We start from the raw sequence: 22,163 nt of genomic DNA on the forward strand, positions 1-22,163 counted from the left end.
TTGTTTATTTCTGGAATATACTGAGCTGTTGACCAGTACTTTTCTCATATTCATGTTCTTGCCAAATAAACAATGACTATTTTAAAGATATCTGTGGTAAACACTTAGAGTCAAGTTTATAGGAGTCCTGAATATCCACCCCAGCAGGAATCAACAAGACCTGCAGGCACTTGGCCTCTCCAACAAGCAGTTCTATAAACTTCAGTAATTTTCTAATAATAATACTCTGACAATTTAAATAGGTCATGATTTCTGCCTACATTGTAAGTGACCTTATATTATTGTGTGTTATTTTCTGTTGTGGGATGATATATGTGTTTTCCGATAAGCTGAATTTGCTGCAGTTAATATAAAGAATATAAATGCATAGAGTATGTTTATATATGTATTTTGATATATACACAAAATAATGAAAAAGGACCATAAACATTAGCAACCCTGCTGGAGTATAAATATGCCTCATGAAAAGCTTAATAATCATTTACCCAAAGCTTTGTTTATTATCAGGAAATATAGGAAACTGAAATAAATTAAACGTAGATCCTGACCAAAGCTAAACTAGTAGTATTCAGAATACAGTGCTTAGCCCTGTAGGTATGAGTTCTGAATAGCGACTTGAGATATGCTACTGTTAGTCAGTATAACCTGTTTGACAGATCTCTCACAATTGTGAAATGTTGTTCTGTATAGAAAAACAGCAGTAAAAACAAATGAACAAATATATTCATGACTGAAGGATCAGAGATATTAAAATGCAATGTGAGTTTCTCCTTGCAGTGGAGATCAGTGGGTATCAGCTACTTGTGCAGACAACAAGGAACAGCATTGAAGCCAAGCCTCTGATGGAGGAACGAGATGTTAAATCCATTGCTTAATATTTCTTCTGTATTTTACCAAAAGAGAAAATATTTCCGTTATGAAGACCATAATTACACACTTCCTAGCCCTGACATTTACCTACCACTCAGGTACTATGAAAGTTACATACTGCAGTCTTCATGAAGCCTTCCATTCCTCTCTGCAGAAATTTTATTCCATCCTCCTTTTTCTGTTTATTGTTATGACTGAAGGATACATACAAGACCATATGTTTGCATGAAATCTATCTTATTAATTGCTTGAATAGCTGTAGGCAGAGTCGATTAGCACAAGCTGAACAGATAGGAGTTAAATCCAAGGATGAAGGGATTATGTTCTGAGGAAATCAATATTTCATATGGATATATCCTTGGGCTTTGTAGCTATTATTTTGGGAATCCATATAAAATAGATCCTTCACAACGTATTCACATTTAACTCTCAAATACTTCATGAAAACATTCCACTCAGGAGTCTGGACAGGTTGTAATTGTCTTTCCCAGGCAGGCTACTGTCATGCATTACACCCAGATAGAGAGTGATCTTTGCCAAATCCTTCTCTGCTGCCAGCTCTTCTGAGATCCAAATGATTGAGTCAGAAGCAATAAAAAGCTGTTGCAAATATCTGTGGGCTCCTCACTCTTCAAGTCTCACGTGGATTTATCCCAGTCATGTCAACTGTTTTTGAAGGGTTGTAAGTATGTACCTGTATCAACAGGAAAAGACAAATTATGTAAATCCAAAGGAAACATACGTTTTGACTATTTCTCCTTTTCATTATTTTTTATCAATTTTTAATGTATATAACAGAAAGAACACAGGAAACAGAAATAACTGAGCACAGAAAGGTACATGAACACAGATCGGTTTATTAACAGATCAATGGAGAGAATCTTAGTGTACAGGATTTTTTGCAGCTGACCTGCAGAAAGATTTTTCCACCAAGCTTCTAAATTCCAAAGTTTTTGTATTTAACTTTAAAAGAACTTAAAAAATTCATTGGCATTTCAGTTGTTTTGATTCCAAAGTGAAATTGAAAAGAAGGCCTTAGATTTCTATTTTTCAGTTTGAGAGTCCAGTATTTCATTTATAAAATATATAAATGTTATTAAAAACATGTAAGCAAAATTATCCAAGGTTAATATTTAATGCGAGCAAGACTATTTTTGTCTGGGCTGTGAAATGTAAATAAAGATCAGCCCTCTAACTGGATGCTACAGGAAGTGATTTATATCTAGAGTACACAGTACTCAATGAATATCACACTCAGCTTTCTGTTTAAAACCTGAGAATATGCCCTTAAGATTATATTTCAACTCTTCATCTTATTAGTTGGAGTTTGATTTAAATCAGATGGGAAAACCTCTGTTCTTAGAATCCTAATGGAAGAAGGCAGCCCCTTTCTAAACATTTACAGGCATTAAAGAGTGCCTGTTAAAAACCTTTGTGTTGGTTTAATGCCTTACCCCAAATCATAGTAAATGTTCAAGATTTTTTGATACAAACACATAAAATTATGTGATATGATTTTAAGCAGTTCCTAGCTTTCCACCTAAAGCCAATGCATGTCTGAACTTAGCTATTTAGATGGCATTTATTACTATTTATCTTGCTGTAGTTCTGCCTGCAGCCCATACTCACAGGTCTCACTTGTCCAGCAGTGATGTGAACCAGGGACCTATGTGCTTTGTGCCAATCTCAAACCCGGGTTCACCAAATATCTCCAGAAGGCCTCTGGTTTTCCTTTTCTTTCCTCTCCCTCATTTTAAAACACTTTCTTCTGTTTTGAGAAATCCTCTCCCATTCCCAAATGGTGAATCCCCTGCTAGAGCTCAAAGTTGGGACTCAGCTTGCTCTGTTGTCCTCCACTAAATACTCATTCACATGTCATGACCTCTGTATGATTCCTCCTGTTGGGCATTACCCACTTCTGCCCTCCTCCCCTTCCCAACAGCCCCTTGTGTTGTTCACACGTGTGTTCTACACGTGCTTGAATTATAAACTTGGTTCCATCCCAAAAGCACCATTTTCCCCTACACATCCCTCCTCACTGTTGCCATTGTTTTGGTTCCTGCCTGAGTGAGGACTCCCCGGTCCCAGGAAAACACACTTCCTTCCCTCTGGCAGATTTCCTGCTTCCTCTTTTACACTTCATTTTCCTACCTGGATGAAATCAAAACCCATGGTGGTGCCAGCTTTCCATTACAGTATCAACACTCCCCTGCCCCACAGTGGAACAACTGGAATGGAGCCCGTGGGCTGATCAGGCACAGTGCAACACCCGTTCTGTTTTCTGATTCCTGCTGAAATCTGCAGGCTCATCCAGTCTCCTGCCTGTGGCCCCCTCACAAACAGCCAGAATATGTCAGACTGACTGTGCTCTAGGTCCTCAGCCTTTGACCACAAACCAGAATGTGGCAGCTGATATTTCATGCATCAGCAGATAGAAGCAGGACTAATTCAAAGGTTGTCACTGAATGATAATAAGGTGCTTTCTTTTTATGACAGGGGCCTGATAGCCTTTTTCCTGGTTATCAGAAACAACCACATCCTGATCAAAATCACCCAACTTTCAGTCTTAATGCTAAGGTATTTATTATTCAGGAAAGATGCAATTATTAGTTATTGAGCAAGAAATGCAAGTTATAATTATACAGAGAAGTCTAGCTTTGGAGACATAATTAGCCAGATATAATGGTGATATTTAGATTGGAATAGAGGCTAATTTGAAGCAGCCAAATTAGCAATGGTCTTGTAGATGATTGGTTGTCAAAGAGAGAGTAAGTTGAATATACCATTTTATGCAATGTACCCATAAAGGCACTATAACCCAGTGAATAGATAATTACACAACAGTCAAATAACAATTTATCAGGGAAGCAATCTAAAAACTCAGTGTGATACTGGAGAGTGGCATGTATTATAAGAATAAATAATTTCTTTTGGCAATTTTTATTTTAATTCTTACCATACAAGGATTTTAATTCTTACCATACAAGGATTTTAATTCTGTTTGTGCACATAAATTCTGTTTATCTAAAAAAAGAAATAAAAAGAGACATGCTACAATTGAGATGAGAAGTCATTATTGTTTTTAAAAAAATTATAACATCGCATTTCTCATATACAGGCTAAAATAATTTAGGTACCACTACAGAAACAACTTTTCTTCACATCTTATCAGTCAAAATAAAATTTTTCTACCTGTATGTTTCTCAGATGCTCTTTCTTTCTAGACTGAACAGGTGAAAGAGAAGGTTGTGTATTCACCTCTGATAGTGAAAGGTCACAATAGTTGAGTTCCTACTGCTCAGACAGGCCATGGCATTTGGCTCCCCTTCCATCCCTCCATCGTTTTAAGAAAAGAGAAACATTTCTATCAGGAACTGTTAAGCCTTCACCACACCATATTCAGTTCCCAGGAAAAACATTTCAGGTCATGTCTAACAACTCCTTCACATTTCATTGCTCCAAAGTCATGACTGTATTTTAGATATTCTAAATCAATGTGATTTTAAACTGTCTCATCTTAACTGAAGCAATGTTTAAAGAAGAGAGAGGAATAACTACTTTCTGTCTTGAGATTCCTGCTGGGGTAACACAGGCAGAAACCACTACCATAACAAATAATCAACTTCATCTGCCTTGGACTGGATCTCAAAGCAGCTACAAATGCCAGGGATATGCTCAGCTGTGCACACACACACAGAAAACATGCACCAAAAACAACATCAGCATGGTTTCATGCTGTGCAACACCTCCAGAGGGTGTGTTTAGACTCTGAAAATGAAGATAGAAAGCATGAAACTAGAATGTGTGAACTCATTTCCTGAGAGAGCCTGAAAACTGCTACTCTGTAAAAATATATTTCAGCTTCTGGTCTCAAACATAGTCAAGAAAACCCCCAAGCAATGACAGAAATGCTGATCTTTTACTGTCCTTGTTTATTCCATTCTAAAAAATGCTCCTTGGAACTCTTGCTGTTGAAAATACAGGCCAGCCACAGAAAACACGTAGTTGGTTATTAAAAATTAATACATATCATTAATATATATCACAGAATCACTAGTTGTTTCAGGTTTCTCCTCTTACTAATCAACCCACAGTACTTAGCATATGCTTCATACACAGTGCATATTAAATAATTAATCTACCTTAAAGACTCATTTCCAGTTAGCATCCGTTTAAAATCATGATGACTATTTTGATGAGGCAAATTGCAACCTGCGTCAATTTATTTCATTCTCTTTAGGTGATGAAAGGAAACAATTATACTCATCGCTATTACATTGTTTTTAGCTGGCCTTGTAATCTTGTTTTCCTAAGTCACAAGCTCTTGTACCACTCCACTACATGCTGTTCTTTAATATTTGCCACAACATGGTACCAGGTAGTTATTATACAGTACTCTTTTTTATTACCACTTAGAAGCCATAAAAATGTATCAGGAGTATGCATTTTCAGTCATTCTTAAACTAAGCTAAACATACCTGAGCTCTATAATTTTTCTTCACAAGATAACAGTTCAACACTTCAACAGTTTTTTCCTTTAGGATTCTGCTGGGTTTAACCCAGCAGGCAGCTGAACACCAAAGAGCCCCTCACTCATTCCCAAATCTCCACAGGGATGAGGGAGAGGATTAGGGGGAAAAAAGTAAAATTCATGGATTGAGTAACAGACTGTTTAACAGAACAGAAATAGGACAGAAAATAATAACAATAACAAAACCAGAATTAGAATACACAAAAAAAGAAATGGAAAATGCAATTGCTCGCTGCTCATCAATAGCCAATGTCCAGCTTGTTCCTGACCAGTGGCTTCCCAGGCAGCTTTCCCCCAGTTTGTTTACTGACCATGCCACCACAGGGTGTAGAATATCCCCTGGGTGGGTTGAGAGCAGCTGTCCAGGCCATGTACCTTCCCAGCTTCCTGTGTCCCTCAAGCCTCTCACTGGTGGGGCAGCACAAGAAGCAGAAAAGGCCTTGATGCTATGCCAGACCTGCTCAGCGGTAACAGAAACATCCCTGTGTTATCAACATTACCCTCATATTAAATTCAAACACAACACTGTACCAGCTGCTTGGAAGAAAATTAGCCCTGTCCCCACCAAAACCAGGCCAAATTCTAGTTATTCCTTATTTGTCTATATATGACATTTGGATGCATGTTACATCCAATCAAGAAAACAGTTTTGTCTCAGGATTATACCACACTGTTTTCACAAAACTTGATTCCATTGAGAAATAACAATACTTTTCTGTTAATAGTCATACAGTCAGATATATGATTTGGAGATACAGCTCCTTTTCTTTTGAAGCACAGATCCTGTGAGTCATACAACACACAGAGCTGACATGGGCTGTTAATAAAGCTAAATATTACTACAGGAGACATTTCTGACTGAAGGTTTTGGGTTTTTTTTAACAAATTTCCACTCTTCCATTTTATTCAAGTACAGATGTGGAATGGTATACTTACCGTACTTTACGCATTGCTTTCTTAAAATCCACAATTAAAAATTCCTACTACTAAAAAACCAGCAGGAGTTTACTTAAATAAAATAAATCTCACTTTCTACAGGAAAGGACAGTTCTTATAAACGTCTCTAAATCCTAGCATTAAACCAGTAAAATTTCAAAGTCCTTATCCCCACACCCCTCAACTGGTATAATTTATTTCAAGTTAATTTCACTATTGTACACCTCCTGTCTGTAGTTATTCAGCATTTCATCTTCAATAAATAAAATAAAGTAAAATAAAGTAAAATAAAGTAAAATAAAGTAAAATAAAATAAAATAAAATAAAATAAAATAAAATAATAAAATACCCTATTTTATGGTTCAAGAATTAAGAATAATCTTTCCTTATTAGTACCAATATTTAAAGAAAGAATGCCAGAATGCCATCAAGGTGGAAGGTGAGATGCACCTGGAAAAACCTAGAACCAGTGTGAGTTGAGAATGGATCCTGTGATCCATGACCTAATTGTGCCCCTCCATAACGTGAAGGAAGCCCACAAGAAAGATGGAACGGGACTATTTCTAGGAGCATGTAGTGTCAGAATGAAGGGGAATGGGGAGGGAAACTGAGAGTGTGAGTTACATCAAGAAAAAAAATTCTTTACCGTGAGGGTGGTGAGGTTGCCCAGAGAAGCTGTGGATACCACACCCCTGGCAGTGCTCAAGGCCAGGCTGGATGGAGCTCTGAGCAGTGAAAGGTGTCCCTGCCCATGGCAGTGGGTTGGAACTAGATGATCCTTAAGCTCCCTTCCAACACACACCATTGCATGGCTCTATGTTTCTATGATTCTAAATACTATTACTATCATCTCTAAAGGTCACACTGTCTAAAAGCCTGCAATGAAAGAGATGCTGTAGAAAGATGTCCAAAGAAATAAACTCTTTTAACAAAAACAGAAGTTATAACTTAAGTGAAAAAGAACAAGAAGTAAAAGAGCAGCAAAGACAGGGATTGTGCTGGCAGGTGACAAGAGAAGTGAATTGACTCTGCCCAGTTTTGCACCTGGGCAAATGTGTGTGTGATCCCACTCACACCCAGAGCAATAGCCTTGCAGTATTAAGTGGTTGTCTTAGGAGGACGTGCTATTTCAAGCCCTGAGCTGCAATAGTGCAATTAGGTTGTCCTCACACTTGCTGTAGATACTGTGGCAATCTCTCCACCATGCTTCTATTTCACAACTCTTCTGCAAAGGTTTATGGTTTCTGCAAGGCTATTCAGGTGACAAGGTCATAGGTACAAAAAACTGTAGCCTTGCAGTATGCCTCCTAAAATCATTCCTTGTTATTGCTAGAAATACAAACAGTCCCATTCATGCTCAGATCACATTTTTGGGGAGCTATTAAAGAAAACTTAAGATTACCTCTCTTCCTTGAAAGCTTCCTTTTTGTTGTGCTGGCAATTAATCTAAATTCAATTTTAAAAATTGCTCATCTACTTCTCACTGATTCAGGATACATAAGGAAACATCAGTTAAAAGTAGCAGACCTTTTTGTGTGCCTTACTTAACAAGCCTAACAAAAGCTGTTAAGTATCTTGACACAGAAAAAGGAGTTTTCACAACAAGATGTATTTTAGCCTGTATTATTGCAGGGAGTGATGGTAGCATCTAAAAGAGAGGCAAGTTTCTTACCATCAACAGAGGGAAATTATCCAACAATATTCCAATTAGCAAAAATCATGTCTGCATCACATTACAGTTTTTGTAGTTATCTCCAGGCATTATTTGATCTTAATATCAAATTACAAAATCATTGATGCAACTAGAATTTTCTAGTTTGTGAATTCAAAAACTAGGAAAGGAAATGTCATCATAACTCTATGTCTTCTCATGAACTCTATCATACAAAAAGGCCAAGGTGCCTTTTATACACATTTCAATTCTGTTTGGTGCTATGACGCCAGCTTATTATTATTATTATTATTTACAGGATTACCAGTGCTATATAATTAAATATAGCATTGAGAATCAGATTCAGTCGTGAAGTGTTTGAAATTCAGACTCTGATCCTGTAAGACAACCTGTGCTTGCAAACCCTGCCACGCTTCAGGAACTTGTTACTGAGAATTTATCATTCCATTTTTGTAAGATATCACTTTCAGCAATGCCTTCATGGTGACCAGAGACAGGACCCAAGGGAATGGTCTGAAGTTATATCAGGGGAGGTTTAGGTTGAATATTAGAAAAAGGTTCTTCACCTAGAAGGTGGTTGGGCATTGGAACTGTAGTAGTCACAGCACCAGCCTGACAGAGCTCAAGAAGTGTTTGGACAAGGCTCTCAGGCCCGTGGTGTGACTCTTGGGGGGTCCTGTGCAGGCCCAGGAGCTGGACTCCATGATCCTGGTGGGTGCCTTTCAACTCAGCATATTCTCTGATACATTAAAAACTGTTTAGAAAATTCAGAATGATCTTGTAAATAGCTTTGAGAATGGCTAAAGGAAATTACCACTTTTTTCTAGACTGCTAAAATAATGGTTTTTTTGCGTTCTAACAAGCATCAACTACCATGCCTAAAAGCAATAGAAGTTATACCTCCAGTAGTGGATCTTCTTTTCAGCTGAAGTCAATTACCATTTACAGACATGAATTCCCAAAATCCCTTTATTTGCATCCATGTTTTGTATTCAGACTTGCTGGTTTCCATAAGAGCAGGTAATATGCATATCTACAATAAAAGATTATTCACATTCAGAAGTAATGGCTAAATTCACACACATTTTAAGAGCTGGTACCCAGTTTCAAACAGCTTTGTTTTTCCATAGGATATGGGGAAAATGACTGAAAGGAAAGCAGTTATTTTTCAAATTATTTAAAGAAGTCACAGTGACAATTTTCATATAAGTAATACAAAATGCAATACCTTCTGAAACCAAGTAGCTTTTGTTGCTAAGGCTGCACTGAAAATAGTAGGCTTTTTCAACTTTCCTCCAAAATAATTTTCATCAAAATAACACCGAAAAAGAGATGATTTGGAAATAAAGTAGCATCAAATGTGCTCATTTCTATCCATTTCAAAGTAAAAAATATATAGTTGTTTGGCTTTTTTAAAAAAAGGCTTTAGAAAGCATATTTTTGTGAAAAGGATTGGAAATAGATGTTTCATTTTTAAGTAAAATATACTTGCAAATGTGTTTAAAACTAATAATAAGATGTCAAATGGTAGAAAAAAAATTAAAACAAACTTAGTCAATTGCCTGTAGTCCTCTCTTCTTTTTGCTATGAATAGGCAAAACACTGTATTCCTGCCATACCTGCTAATGTAAAAAAAAAAAAAAAATCCATGAAACATTTATGTTTTTATTGTAGTTTGACACTGGCTAAAAGTCAGGCACAAACAAACAAACGAACATTCATTCATTCTTCTCTGATACTGAGAAGAGTAAGGGAAAAGAAAAATTGAAGGGCTTATGAGTTAAGGATTAGGAGAAAATACTAAAGGCAAGACAAGCTCAAACCTAAAAGGTATAAAGAAAAAATTTATTAACAAAATTAAAAGTGGCTAATGAGAACTAAAATAAACCTTTAGAACACCTTTTTTTCCCCTCCAGCCCCTCCCTCCTGTCTACTGACAGTGCAAGGAGGCAGGGCATGGGAGTTCTGGTCAGTTTTTCACTGGAAATCTTTCTTCAGTTTGCTTAGGGAGAGGAATTTCTTCTGCTATGCTGTGGGGTTCTTCCTATGGGAGACCATCCTCTGTGAACTTCTCCAACAGGAGTAGGAATCCTGCCTGACCTCCTGGAATGTGAGTCCCTCCCGTAGGCAAAACAGTCTTCTCAAACTACATGGTGTGGGTCATTTTAGTTCATGGGCTGTAGTATTTAAAGGATAAGCTCCTTTAGTTTAGAAGCAATGGCTCTCTATCTCTGGGTGTAAGGGTCTACCTCTCTCTCTGAGTTTCCCACTAGGATACAGCTTTTCAGCATCCACGCGCTCCAGCATGAACATCTTTTCTCACGGGCTGAGAGTGGACCTCTGCATCCCACCTGTGCTCTTCATGAATTACAGGGAAACAGTTTGTTGGATGATAGTCCTCACCGTGGCTTGTAGAAGAATCTCAGCTCCAGCACCCAGAGCACTTCTGCCCCTCCCTCCTTCCACCAGCCTTGGTGCTGCCATTGTTCCCTCATGTGTCTTCACCTTTTCCTTTTCTCTGACTCAGGAGAGAACTGGTGTCCGTAGGTTTGTTTGTTCTCAAGTCCATCAACTGAAATGTTCCTGTAGGTTTAGCAGCACTGAAAGGTTGATCCTGTCCAGGCTCTGGACCAGGGAATGGCTCACATGCCCCTCCCTGTTGGCCATGTGGTCCCTGCCAGCTGCCGCAGTGACGGCTCCATTCAGGGTGTTATATGTGTGTATTATAAAATTGGCTTTTCGCAAGATGTGTGCTATATGATTAATAACATAGTAAAGATATAAAGGTATAAGTTTATTTCTGCTATTGGTAAGACTAGATATAAAGGGAGTAGTTGATGTAGCAGCTGCTTAAACTGTCTGTTTGGTTGGGATAACATCCAGTGAACATGTAAAGAAGACTCTGCTACTGATAACACCAACTATCAGCATCTACCACCCGCAGCAAGCACGGACCAAGGCCCAAGCTGGACGCGATAAGAAGGACACAGCCACGAAACACGCATGCTCTAAAAAGGCGGATCCAAGGAGGGATCATGCAGGGCAGTTCCTGGAATATGGAAACTAGTTTATGGAATTTCATATATCGATATAACGAGAAGGGTATTTAACAAGTGTCTCTGAGAAAGCAAGGTGTGGACTTGGCTGAATGCCAAGTCACCCGGCCGGCCGTTTTTGGTTTTTTCTTATCTCCTAATTGTCTTAATTATTTTATTAAACATATTCCTTAAAATTTACTAAAAAGTGAACCTCGTTTTTCACAATTTGGGGGCTCTTGCCGGGATATACCTCGACCCTGAAACCCCATGAAAAGCAGAGCGAGGGAGGCGCCCCGCCTGGTTTTTGGCGGCCCAAAACTTTGTTTTTCCTGGTGAGAATTGGGGATTGCAGGTAAACATCCAAAGAGACAAGCAAGGAGAAAGAAAAAAGCAAGTAAGGAAAAGGGAAAAGGCTCCCTAAAACTGCAGTATTTTTGCTCCATAAAAACCTCGTGCACGAAGAACCTGAGGAAGAAAATGGTTGTGAGTAATTCTCAGGGGAGCGGGTTAAAAGGGGGGTCTGCGTGGTGTGTGAATGGGACACTGGCTGGATACACCAGACTGGTGAAGTGAGTGTGGTGTGGCTTCTCATGCTGTTCGTTATCTCGCAAGGGAAATGGCTAGCACAGAGGTGAAGCAAAAGATAAAAAGTGTGAATGCGACCCCCGAGTGATTGGGACGGGATCCCAGAGGAAAGAGGGGTTGTAAAAAACCCCGGGTGGCTGGGACGGTCCCAGGGAGGGGTTGGACCCTCAGGAAGGGAGCCGATAGTTTTCCTATACAACCCACTGGGAAAACGGGATACTGGGGGGGGGAGAAACGTTTGAACCCCCTGGTCTGGGACGGGGTCCCAGGAAAAGGGTTTGGACCCCTTAAAAGAAGAGAGCAAAGGACACCTAGACTTGCTGCTGAATTAAAAGGGTTACGTAAGACCCAAGAGCATTTAGGGTTTGGCCAAATATAGGTATTTTGGGGTTTTTGCCAGATTGAGGATAGAAACACAAAAAAGCCTTGCAGGTGTAAGGTCCAAGACACCTGGGCTTTGGAAAAGGCTGCCAGGTTGAGGAATACTAAAGGCTTGAAAAGTGTGATAATCTAAGAACATCTGGGGGTTAGTCAAATACCTATGAGTAAAAACTAACAATTTTTTTTAAAAAGGGTACCAATCTTTTTGTGTTGTCTTTGTGTAAGTGGAAGTAAGTGCAGCTGAAGAGGTGTGCTTGTTGTGGAGTTTATTTGTGTTAAGGAAGTGAATTGTTGAAACGGTTAAAATGTCTGAATGGAAAAGGGGGAACTGCAAGGGAATTAATGAAGAATTCAGGTTCAAGAGGGCTGTCTAAAAAGAGGATTGGTGCAGTTTTGCAGATTAATGGGGAAATTCATTTTGAAGAGTTTTTATTGTTGTTGTTATTGTTGTTCTTGAGTGAATGTATGTGTAATATAGACTGCTGAAGTAAAATAGGAGTTTTTGTTTTGAAAGATGGTCTATGCAGCACATGGTGCTGTGCTGCTGAGCTGATGAGTTTTCTGTGCCTCGGGGGAAAAAAGGAGGGGGTGATGTTCGGGCTGTTGGATGGCAGAGAGGAGACCAGGCAGTGACTGGATGGAATCCTGAAGGTGGGACAGAAGCTTGGAGAGTCTTATGTTAGAGGTCTTGAAAGGTTTTTTGAGAATTTTGGAAATTCTTAGAGGTCTTAGAAGTTGTTTTTGTTTGGTTTGGTTTTTGGCTTTTTTTTTGGGAGTGCATTGAAATTGCCTAAAGAGATAGCTATAAGACATCAAATGCTGGGGGGTGACCTCAGAAATAGGAAGGAATAGTTTTAATGGAACAGGAGATTGGAGTCAAAAGAGTTGTGAGAGTTCTGGTGTTTGATAAGAAGGAATTAGAAGAAGAAGGAATTATGGATGAAATTAGATCTTTTGTTATTGGGGATTTTTTTTAAACAAAATTTATGCTCAAATGCCATGAGTAAAATGTATGTTGGGAGTCCAGATGCAACCCAGATTGGAACCTGAAAGTAACACCCTTTGAGATAATGTTTAAATTATGAAATAAAGAGAAATTAATGTTAAGAGGGTATAGCTTTACAATTGCAAAAATGGGAGAGGAAGTTCTTTAACCCCATAGTGGGAAGATGCTTTTTCAGGTATTGCAGGCAACTGAAGCTGCGGTATGGCTGAAAAACTAAAGCTGCAAGTTTTGAATCAACGTCAGCAAAATCAAGAGACCGGTGTGAGAACCCAAGAATGAACTGTAGCATCTAAACCAGGTGATACAAAGTTGAATTTTAAACAGAGCTGAGTGGTCATGAACTGGAAAAGACTCAAGTAAATTTGGAAGTTATGGACAAAGGACTTTCTCTGTTTTACTTCTCTGCATAACACCTAAAAATCAGTCCGGTCTGTCAAATGCTACCTCTGTTTCTTCACAGCTACAAAGGAAATGGACTTTCAAGTAATTCTAATGTGGGGAGTTGAAATTGAAATATGTAATATTGGTTTTTTTTTGAAAGTGTTTGTGTCACTCCACTGTATAATATTGCAGGTACATGAAAATCACAAGAAGAAGACGGGCTCCATATCCCTAACATTTTGGCTAATTTATTTTAGGTTTTATATCTTACAGAACAAACAATATGTTTTTGCTTCTTTTATTTTTTCTATTTTTGTGTGTGTTTAAGGTACTTCTTTCATACTAACTTAAAGGCATTTTATTACTTATTAATCTGTTTTGTTTAAAGAAGGAGGGCAGAGAAGAGCGCCTATGTGAAATACCAAGAGGATATGTTAGTGCTCACAAAATATAGGGTGAACTACTACCCGACAGAGTGGGAACTAAGGAAAGAGTTTTCAACTAAACTGGTACTGTGTCAAAGTTAATACAGGAGCTGTGATTCCTTTGTGTACACACACAACATTTGTAACCAATACAGGACATTCTTCAGTTACGCTGGCAGCGTTGTCCCCACAAAAAGGTACAGATAATTACTGATAGAAATCTAGTTCTGTCAAGTTTATTCTCAAGAGCAAATTTTTCTTCTACTATTTAGAAGTCATGAGAAGGGATATAAAGATTTGTTCTTCAAATGGGTGGATTAAAAATAATTTAAGGTACTAATTATATAACTTTATAAGGTGGAAAAACTTTGTCATTCGCCTCTTAGACAGAGGTTGAGATGTAGATATTGGTTGAGAAGTTTTTTTTGTTGTTGTTGTTTCTTTGTTTTTTTTCTTTTTCTATGGGCAGTTCTTTGTGTGTCTTTGTTAAGAAACTTTTGAAGGTGTTTTGGTTTTCTTTTTTTATATAAGAAGATGTCAGATTTTCTTGTGGAATATAAGGAGAGATAGTATGAATGACAAGATACTTGCTGCTTGGAAATATTATTGTGGTATATGCAAAATTTTTCTAGTAGTTTCATTTATTTCCCTGCTTGATAAGTTACTATGAATTTTGCAGAAACTGTTTTGGAAGGTTTTTTTCTTAGTTTTCCAGCTGGCTGCAGATAAGACCTAGCTCACAAAACTGGTGGTGTTGATTGTCAAAGGGGGTTCTTATCGAAGTTTCTAAGGAGTATCTAATCTTTCAAATCAATGCATGTCAAATTGAGTGAGTGTGTTTGCCTTAGATAGAAATAAATCCTATAGTGTATGTATCTTTCTGAGTTCTCCTAAATAGTGAAGGAAAATCTTCTAGAATAGCAAGAATTCATTGTCTTCCTGCCCTAAGAATAGGCTGAGCAGAGGATTGGCCCAACAGAAACCTTCAATATGATAAAACTCGAACATCAGAAGGGGTAAAAGAAGTTTCTGTTGTTTTTTGTTGGTTTTTTCCTCTTCTTTCTTCTTTTCACTCTGTAGTTTAAGTTATTTTTTGTTGAGTAAATTTTTTTCTCTCTTTCAATTTCTTTTTAACCTGTCCCTCAATCCTAGTTACAGTTAAAAAGGTGGAAGCTTTCAAAAATTAAATGGTATCAGAAGTGACATGGAATAGTTGAACTAAAGATGCAGTTTTACTCGGAGTGCAGCTATGGCCAGCATAATTAATTGTCAGTTCTAAAAAGGCTTTGCAGCTGGCCTTTGGATTAAAAGACTTTACTGCCTTTTAGTGATGCATGTGTACATATATCCCAGTAAATGGGGATTACCAGTGCCTGTTGAGTGGGAAATACCTGAGGAACAGTGGAGAGAATTACGGTTTAAAAAAAAAAAAAAAAAGGTCAAAGGCAATTTGTCTGAAAACTAACAAACAAACAAACAAAAAGAATTAACAAGGAAATAGAGGGCAAGACTGGGTTGGCCGCTGTACTTGCCACCAAGAAGATCATATACTCCTGCTGTGGGTAGCAACCCCATAGGCATGGAGGGTGGAGGTATAAGCCATACCAGACCTCTGTTATTCCTTTTTCTGTCACTTCACTCATTCTTTGTCTTTTGCCTTATAGGATATTGGCAAAATCATGCTACAGATACTATTGAAAGTTCTATATGAAAAGACACTGAGGTTCCTTTCTTATTGCACATACCCGTATCGACAGTCACTGTTATAACCCATCCAAATTAGATAGTTGTATCCATAATTGGGAAAATATTAAATTGTGGAAAACTTAAGGACCAGTGGTGACTGGTTGGAAAGTAAGTGTCTATAAGAGGAAATAATGGAAGCTAGAAAACAAGGAATATGGCTCAAAGCCAAATGAATTATAAAAAAGAAGAGGTGGGGTTTGTTATATGTGTGTATTATAAAATTGGCTTTTCGCAAGATGTGTGCTATATGATTAATAACATAGTAAAGATATAAAGGTATAAGTTTATTTCTGCTATTGGTAAGACTAGATATAAAGGGAGTAGTTGATGTAGCAGCTGCTTAAACTGTCTGTTTGGTTGGGATAACATCCAGTGAACATGTAAAGAAGACTCTGCTACTGATAACACCAACTATCAGCATCTACCACCCGCAGCAAGCACGGACCAAGGCCCAAGCTGGACGCGATAAGAAGGACACAGCCACGAAACACGCATGCTCTAAAAAGGCGGATCCAAGGAGGGATCATGCAGGGCAGTTCCTGGAATATGGAAACTAGTTTATGGAATTTCATATATCGATATAACGAGAAGGGTATTTAACAAGTGTCTCTGAGAAAGCAAGGTGTGGACTTGGCTGAATGCCAAGTCACCCGGCCGGCCGTTTTTGGTTTTTTCTTATCTCCTAATTGTCTTAATTATTTTATTAAACATATTCCTTAAAATTTACTAAAAAGTGAACCTCGTTTTTCACAAGGGCATCTCCTCACATGGGGCACCAAAAAGGAGCTGCTGCTGCTGCCTCTGCCCTCCTGCCCTCAGCAGAGCAGGCTAAAAGCTGCCAGGCAGGCAAAGTCTGGGGTGGCTGCTCGCGGTGCCGATATGGGCCCAGCCACAGCCTCCCCACCACTCACAAGGAGGACTGTGCACAACTTTTTTTCTTTCCTAAATGGGTCATCGCAGAGCCATGACCAACCTCTCTAAGTGGGCCAGCAGCATGTCCATCTTCAGAGCTATCATGGATTGCTTCTGCCAGACATAGTAGAAGCTTTGAGCATCTTCTCACAGAAGCCATCCCTGTGGCTTCCCCTGCCCCCCACAAAAAACTAGGCTACTAGGGTTAGCTGTGTTAAACCAACAGTTCTATTCTCTTTTTGCAAATACTGTTCTATCTTTGCTTTGGATTCCTATGAATTCAAACTGAACTACAATAAGATGCAAAATGACAGTGCTCAATATTTCCCAACTAATTTTATTTTGCTTAAAGCCTTTGTGCTGTCAGCAGCAGCAAAATTTATTGCCAGAGAAAACCTTGGAAAAGTCAAATGTGCTCCTCTAAAATTCAACACATCTTGCAGATATTAATGAGGTCCTTTCTGTGAAAGCCTCTCTCTTTCTATTAGTTAAAGTAGGAGTCAAACACCCATCATGTTTTGCTGTAAAAAATGTGTGGAAATGAAATGCCACTTCCCATCCCTTTTTTAGGCAAGAAGAGAATAAAAAAAAAGGAAAGAAGTAAAAAAGCCCCTTCACAAAGAGAGTTCTGATAATAGGCAGTCACAAATAATGCTTGTTACCCTAGCAACTGCCATATCCCATGGGATTCAGTCTGCCCCTAGGCTCCACAGCATACTGTGGAAATTTACTAGGTTTTGGTCTTGAGAAATAGTTTATGTTCACAGAATACAGACACATGCGTACTCCAGAGGGTTAATACCCAAGCAATGAATGTATTTATGTTTCTGAGTAATGCTTTGTGTACTTTCTAATTTTACTACTTAGTTCTGAAACCCTATTTGAGAATTGATTGCATAATTTTTTAACACTGAGTTTGAGATGAAATTAGCTTTCTGATGCAGAGAAAAACAGCACTAATTGGGACCACTGGAGTAAGGGGACAAAAAGAATTCAAAATAAACTATGTGGATAATATGGGCAGGGTTATTGCAAAGCACAGGTATATGAGCATGCCACTTGTTCCAGAAGAATTTATCTATTTTGTATCATTCCAGCAAGATAAAGCAGCTCATGGATGGTGGTGTGCTGCAACTAGTAACACAAAGTGAGCAGTGGGAACATAATGGAAGGGGGAGTGAATTAAAATCTTAATTAATGAGACATACTAAGACAAAATAAATAGCAAAACTGACAATTTTCATAATTTTAGCAACACAGAACACCACAACTTCTGGGTTCTATCATTTCTTTTTTTTTTTTTTTTTTTTTTTTTTTTTTTTTTTTTTTTTTTTTTTTTTTTTAAGAAGATGTATGTTAACAAAAAAACACCTTTTTGAATCATAATAGTCAACATATCAGATGTTGGCTTTCATCTATAGTTATCCAGTCCAAATTTAGATTAGTACAGAATAGCCTAGGAAACTATTTCACAAAAGAAATGTTCATTAAAATATAGCTGCTTCTCAACAATAGGGAAATGTGAGCCTGGAAGTAATTATTACATGAGAATTGGTCAGAAATTCGTCTTTAATTATGCTGTGACAGTAGTTTTCACATAATAGGGAGTTTTTTGAGCATGAGTGATACAGAAGCCTGCTTCTACTCTTTTAATATTGCAGACTGCACTGCCATGTAGCAAACTCTTGACTATGTCCTGCTTTTCTACATAAACACAAGCACAGCAACTCAAAGAAAAGTTTTTAAGTAAACCAGACCACATGCAGCCCTGTTTAGCCTATGGCTGCAGCCTGGGACTTGAAGATTGGAACCTTTTAATGCAGGCCAATGCTTTGTTCAAGAAGTCTAAACTCTCTGCACTGCTGTCTAGGGAAGCTCTGTGAATTTTAGATTTTTCTATTACAAAAAGCAAACTCCTCTTTTAAATAAAAGAGTTTTCAATTGGAAATTCAAATCATGTCTATTTTAATATGCCCAGTGATAGTGAAGTGATATAAGAAGGCATAAGGGCATAATGGCTAAAGGTGCAGTTCAGTTGAACATGCAACTCCAACCAGAAATTATGGCTCTCTTATAATTCTGTGGACATATTGGATGTTACATTAAGATCAGGCTGAACACGATAATGGCCTTCCCAGTCTAAACTCTTTCAGCCTCAGGAAGGATGGAAGGAAGGAAAGATGGAAGAAAGGAAAAGAATATAGAAATTCGATCTCCAGTAAGAGAGTTTCACCAATCCAAGGTTCAGGATTCCAATACTAAATACTTTTCAACCCACAAACATCTCTTAAAAGGCAATAAAGAACATTGCAAACCATTATGAATTATAGACCAACTTTCAGCAGAGGTGGGTGTTTGAATAAAGATTTCATTCACTGTATGTAATAATAATTATTAACTGCTCTCTCAAGAATATTTCCTGCATCTTCATCCATTACCAGAGTTCAAGGCAATAACTGCAAATAGCACCTTAGGATGCTGGAAATAATTTGAACTGTTAAGTCTGGCACAAGACAAAAGACTCAGTGTAGATACTTTTATTTGCCATGTTCCATCATATTCTCCAAAGAAGATTATACCTGACATTAATAATACAATACCAAATTATGAGAAAAACTAATTTTTAGATTTAAAAAAATTTAAATTTAAAAACCAGACATCCATGAGAGTAACAACTTCAGAATCAGGTTTGCTTTTGATAGTGGGCATTTAATCCTTCAGCCAGTTTATAGCATACTGGTAATCTTAGCTGGGTGAATAAAGACAGATTTAGTCTTCCAAGCAGAGAAAATATTCAGTCTAAAATGGAGCTTTAATCAGAATGATTACTTGTTGTGTAGAAATTTCCCCAGCAAGCATCATTGCTGACCCGCCCTCTGCAAGAAATTTAAACTTCTGCCAGTTCATCGGTCAGGATTACTACCTTTTCACACCACATGAGGATTAAATGGACTTCCCAGATTGAAGATAAAAGAAAATTTTTCACTTGTGTGAGTAGAATACTGCAGATACCTATCATTATGGCTTTGTTTTTCTGCGCTGTCTTTAAAAGATACCTTGGATGATTCCAATTACTGAACAAAGCCACTGTCATGTCTCCTCCAATTAGCACATATACTTTTGCTTTTTTTTTCTGACAGTATTTATATAAATTAGTATTAAGCATTAACTGCTGTCATAAGGTTTCTGCCTTCCTCCTTCAGCTCAAATAATACAAAAAACAGTATCCCTAAAATTATTTCTCCTGACATAAGCATGTCTTACTGATAATATTTTTCAAACAGACAAAACAAGATTCTTTTTCCCCCTGGAAAATTGGCCACCTGAGGCAATCTTTTCATTCCAAAAATGTCTTACCTTCTGGCTGAAGTTCTAAATTAACCAACCAGAACTCCACGGGAGATAGGAATGCAGGCAGCTGACTGGAGGTTTTACAGCAAAATATGTTACAGCTTTATTTTTCTGAAGTCCAGATCCTCTAATATTAGAACCAATGGCAATCTTCCCGTTAACTGAAAGCCTAAATCATGGAAGTAGGGAAAATTCCAACATTTACATGCAGTTAAAAATATACTGCTTTTTGAGGCCAGATAGAAAAGTTACCAATTACTGCAGTAGTAATTTCAATATTGATTAAAACCTTGGATGATTGCAGTTAATCATATAAAGCATGTATTATATGACAAGAGTATGTAAGAATAAGATTTTTTTTCTCCCCACATTTCTTAGAACCTAGATCTAAGACAGAAGAAGTTACTTCAAATGCATCACTGTCTGACTGAAAATGGAAGGCAGATAAAAACATCAGGTGCAGATCACCTGCACCTCAAATTCAGTGTTTAATTTTGGGCCTCTCACAAGAAGAAAGACATTGAGGTGCTGGAGTGAGCCCAGAGAAGTGAATGGAGCTGATGAGGAGCAGCTGAGGGAACTCGGAGGCTCAGTCTGGAGAAAAAGAGGCTCAGGGAGGACTTTGCTGCTCCCTACAGTGACCAGAGAGGAAGGTGTAGCCAGGGAGGGTCAGGCTCTTCTAAAGGACAAGCAACAGGACAATACAAAACAGCCTCAAGTTGCACCAGGGGAGGTTTAGTTTGGATATTAGGGGAAATTTCTTCACATTAAGGGTGCCAAGCACTGGAACAAGCTACCCAGGTCCCTGGTGGTGTAACCATCCCTGGAGTCACTTAAAAACCTGTAGACGTGGCACTCAGGGACATGGTTTAGTGTGGACTTGGCAGTGGGTTAATGGTTGGACACAATGATCTTGAAGGTATTTTCCAACCCAAATGACTCAAGGAGAGGCTAAATAATTCTAGGAGAGACTACTCCAGCCTTCTAAAAGTCTCTCTGAAATGTTAAAACTAGTATCAGTGAAGCATTTCATCATCTCTGAAACATGGCTGTGTCTCACAAAATGTACAGATTGAAGAAATCTTACAAATCATTGTATCCCACCTCTGATGCTGGGAGTGGTGAATGATTCTGGTTTTTTTTCCAAGGTCTGCAGTTCTACTTCAAAGTTATTAAATCAACAGGATGGCCACTATTTACAGGCAAGTTTATCATCCATTTTTTTCCTGTGAAACTGAGACCCCCATCTCAGTTTCAAAAAATTGAAGCTCTTACTTCTATTTTGTTTCCAAATATCTCTTTATCAAGACTAATTATGAAAAAAAAATCAGCTAAATATCGAAAGGCTCATTAAAAAAATAAATTCTCTAGAAAGCATTATTATAGATGGATAGGTAAAAATCTTGCATACAGTCAGTTGCTTGGAGCTGTAACTATTCTGGATACCCTCCAATTTTTCTTCAATAAAAATTGGAAGATGTTCACCACAATTGACATTAAAAGCTTGAAATCACTGAGACAGGGCAGAAAAAAATTAATTTGCATTTAATACATTCTTTCTTCTGGCCTCATCCATTTAGCTTAAAAGGTTGGTGTTCCACCACTTGATATTCCAGTGCACAATGACATTCCCTCTCCCCTTCTGCTTTTATCCATTTGCTGTTCACATCATGAAGCTCTATGCTGCAACACTGCTGGCCTGATATAGATTTCTAAAGGCATACCAGTACCTCATGCTTTTTTTTAACATTTTTGACTTTCTGAAAAATCAGCTGATGTAAAGCACTATAGGGAATCGTGGGTTGTTCAATTTTCCCACAGGGTTCAGGCTGTCAATGCTGTTCTCAATGTTCTTGCATATTTTAGCACTTCTGTCTCATCACATAAAGAACAGCTCATGAGGAGCTTCAGCAGGCGAGAGTCTAGCAAAATGTGAAAATGAAATGCAACAATATTCCTACAAGATATCAGCTGGTATTTGCACCATAATATATAATAAAGCTTGAAAGTTTCTTAATATTTTAAAACTTAAATTAATAATAAAGGAACTTAACAGACAGAAGTTTTCTTTTTCAGACTACAAAACTGCACCACCTACCTATTCATGCTGTGTAGGGTTCCTCAGTAGCATAAAATGCCACAGAACTTGAATTCAGGCCATACTCAAATTGAATAAAGGGTTGGGGTTTTTTTTAATTCCTTCAGCACCCTCATCTGAATTTCATCTAAGCTTATGAGCATGAAAGTGCTACACAGCCTCAAGCTCCTGCCTCCTACCTTCACTGCAGCCCAGACTGATCACAGCATTTTGCTAAAACATCCCATCAGC

The 22,163-nt window shown here is 38.0% G+C and overlaps 1 long non-coding RNA gene across 2 annotated transcripts; it reads right to left on the bottom strand.

The window, feature by feature from the left end:
• Positions 1-426: 426 nt before the first annotated feature.
• On the bottom strand, positions 427-21,335 carry LOC310923089. 2 transcript variants are annotated; one of them, XR_014592546.1, is made up of 3 exons: positions 21,246-21,335; positions 19,841-20,003; positions 427-1,564 (listed from the first exon to the last, which is right to left on the bottom strand). It is a non-coding gene; the product is annotated as an uncharacterized lncRNA (long non-coding RNA). The 2 variants fall into 2 exon arrangements; XR_014592547.1 differs by lacking the exon at positions 427-1,564 and adding an exon at positions 3,847-3,894.
• Positions 21,336-22,163: the final 828 nt, after the last annotated feature.

Source organism: Zosterops lateralis, assembly GCF_965231275.1.
Source record: "Zosterops lateralis genome assembly, chromosome: Z".
In the NCBI taxonomy this organism is placed as follows: domain Eukaryota; kingdom Metazoa; phylum Chordata; class Aves; order Passeriformes; family Zosteropidae; genus Zosterops; species Zosterops lateralis.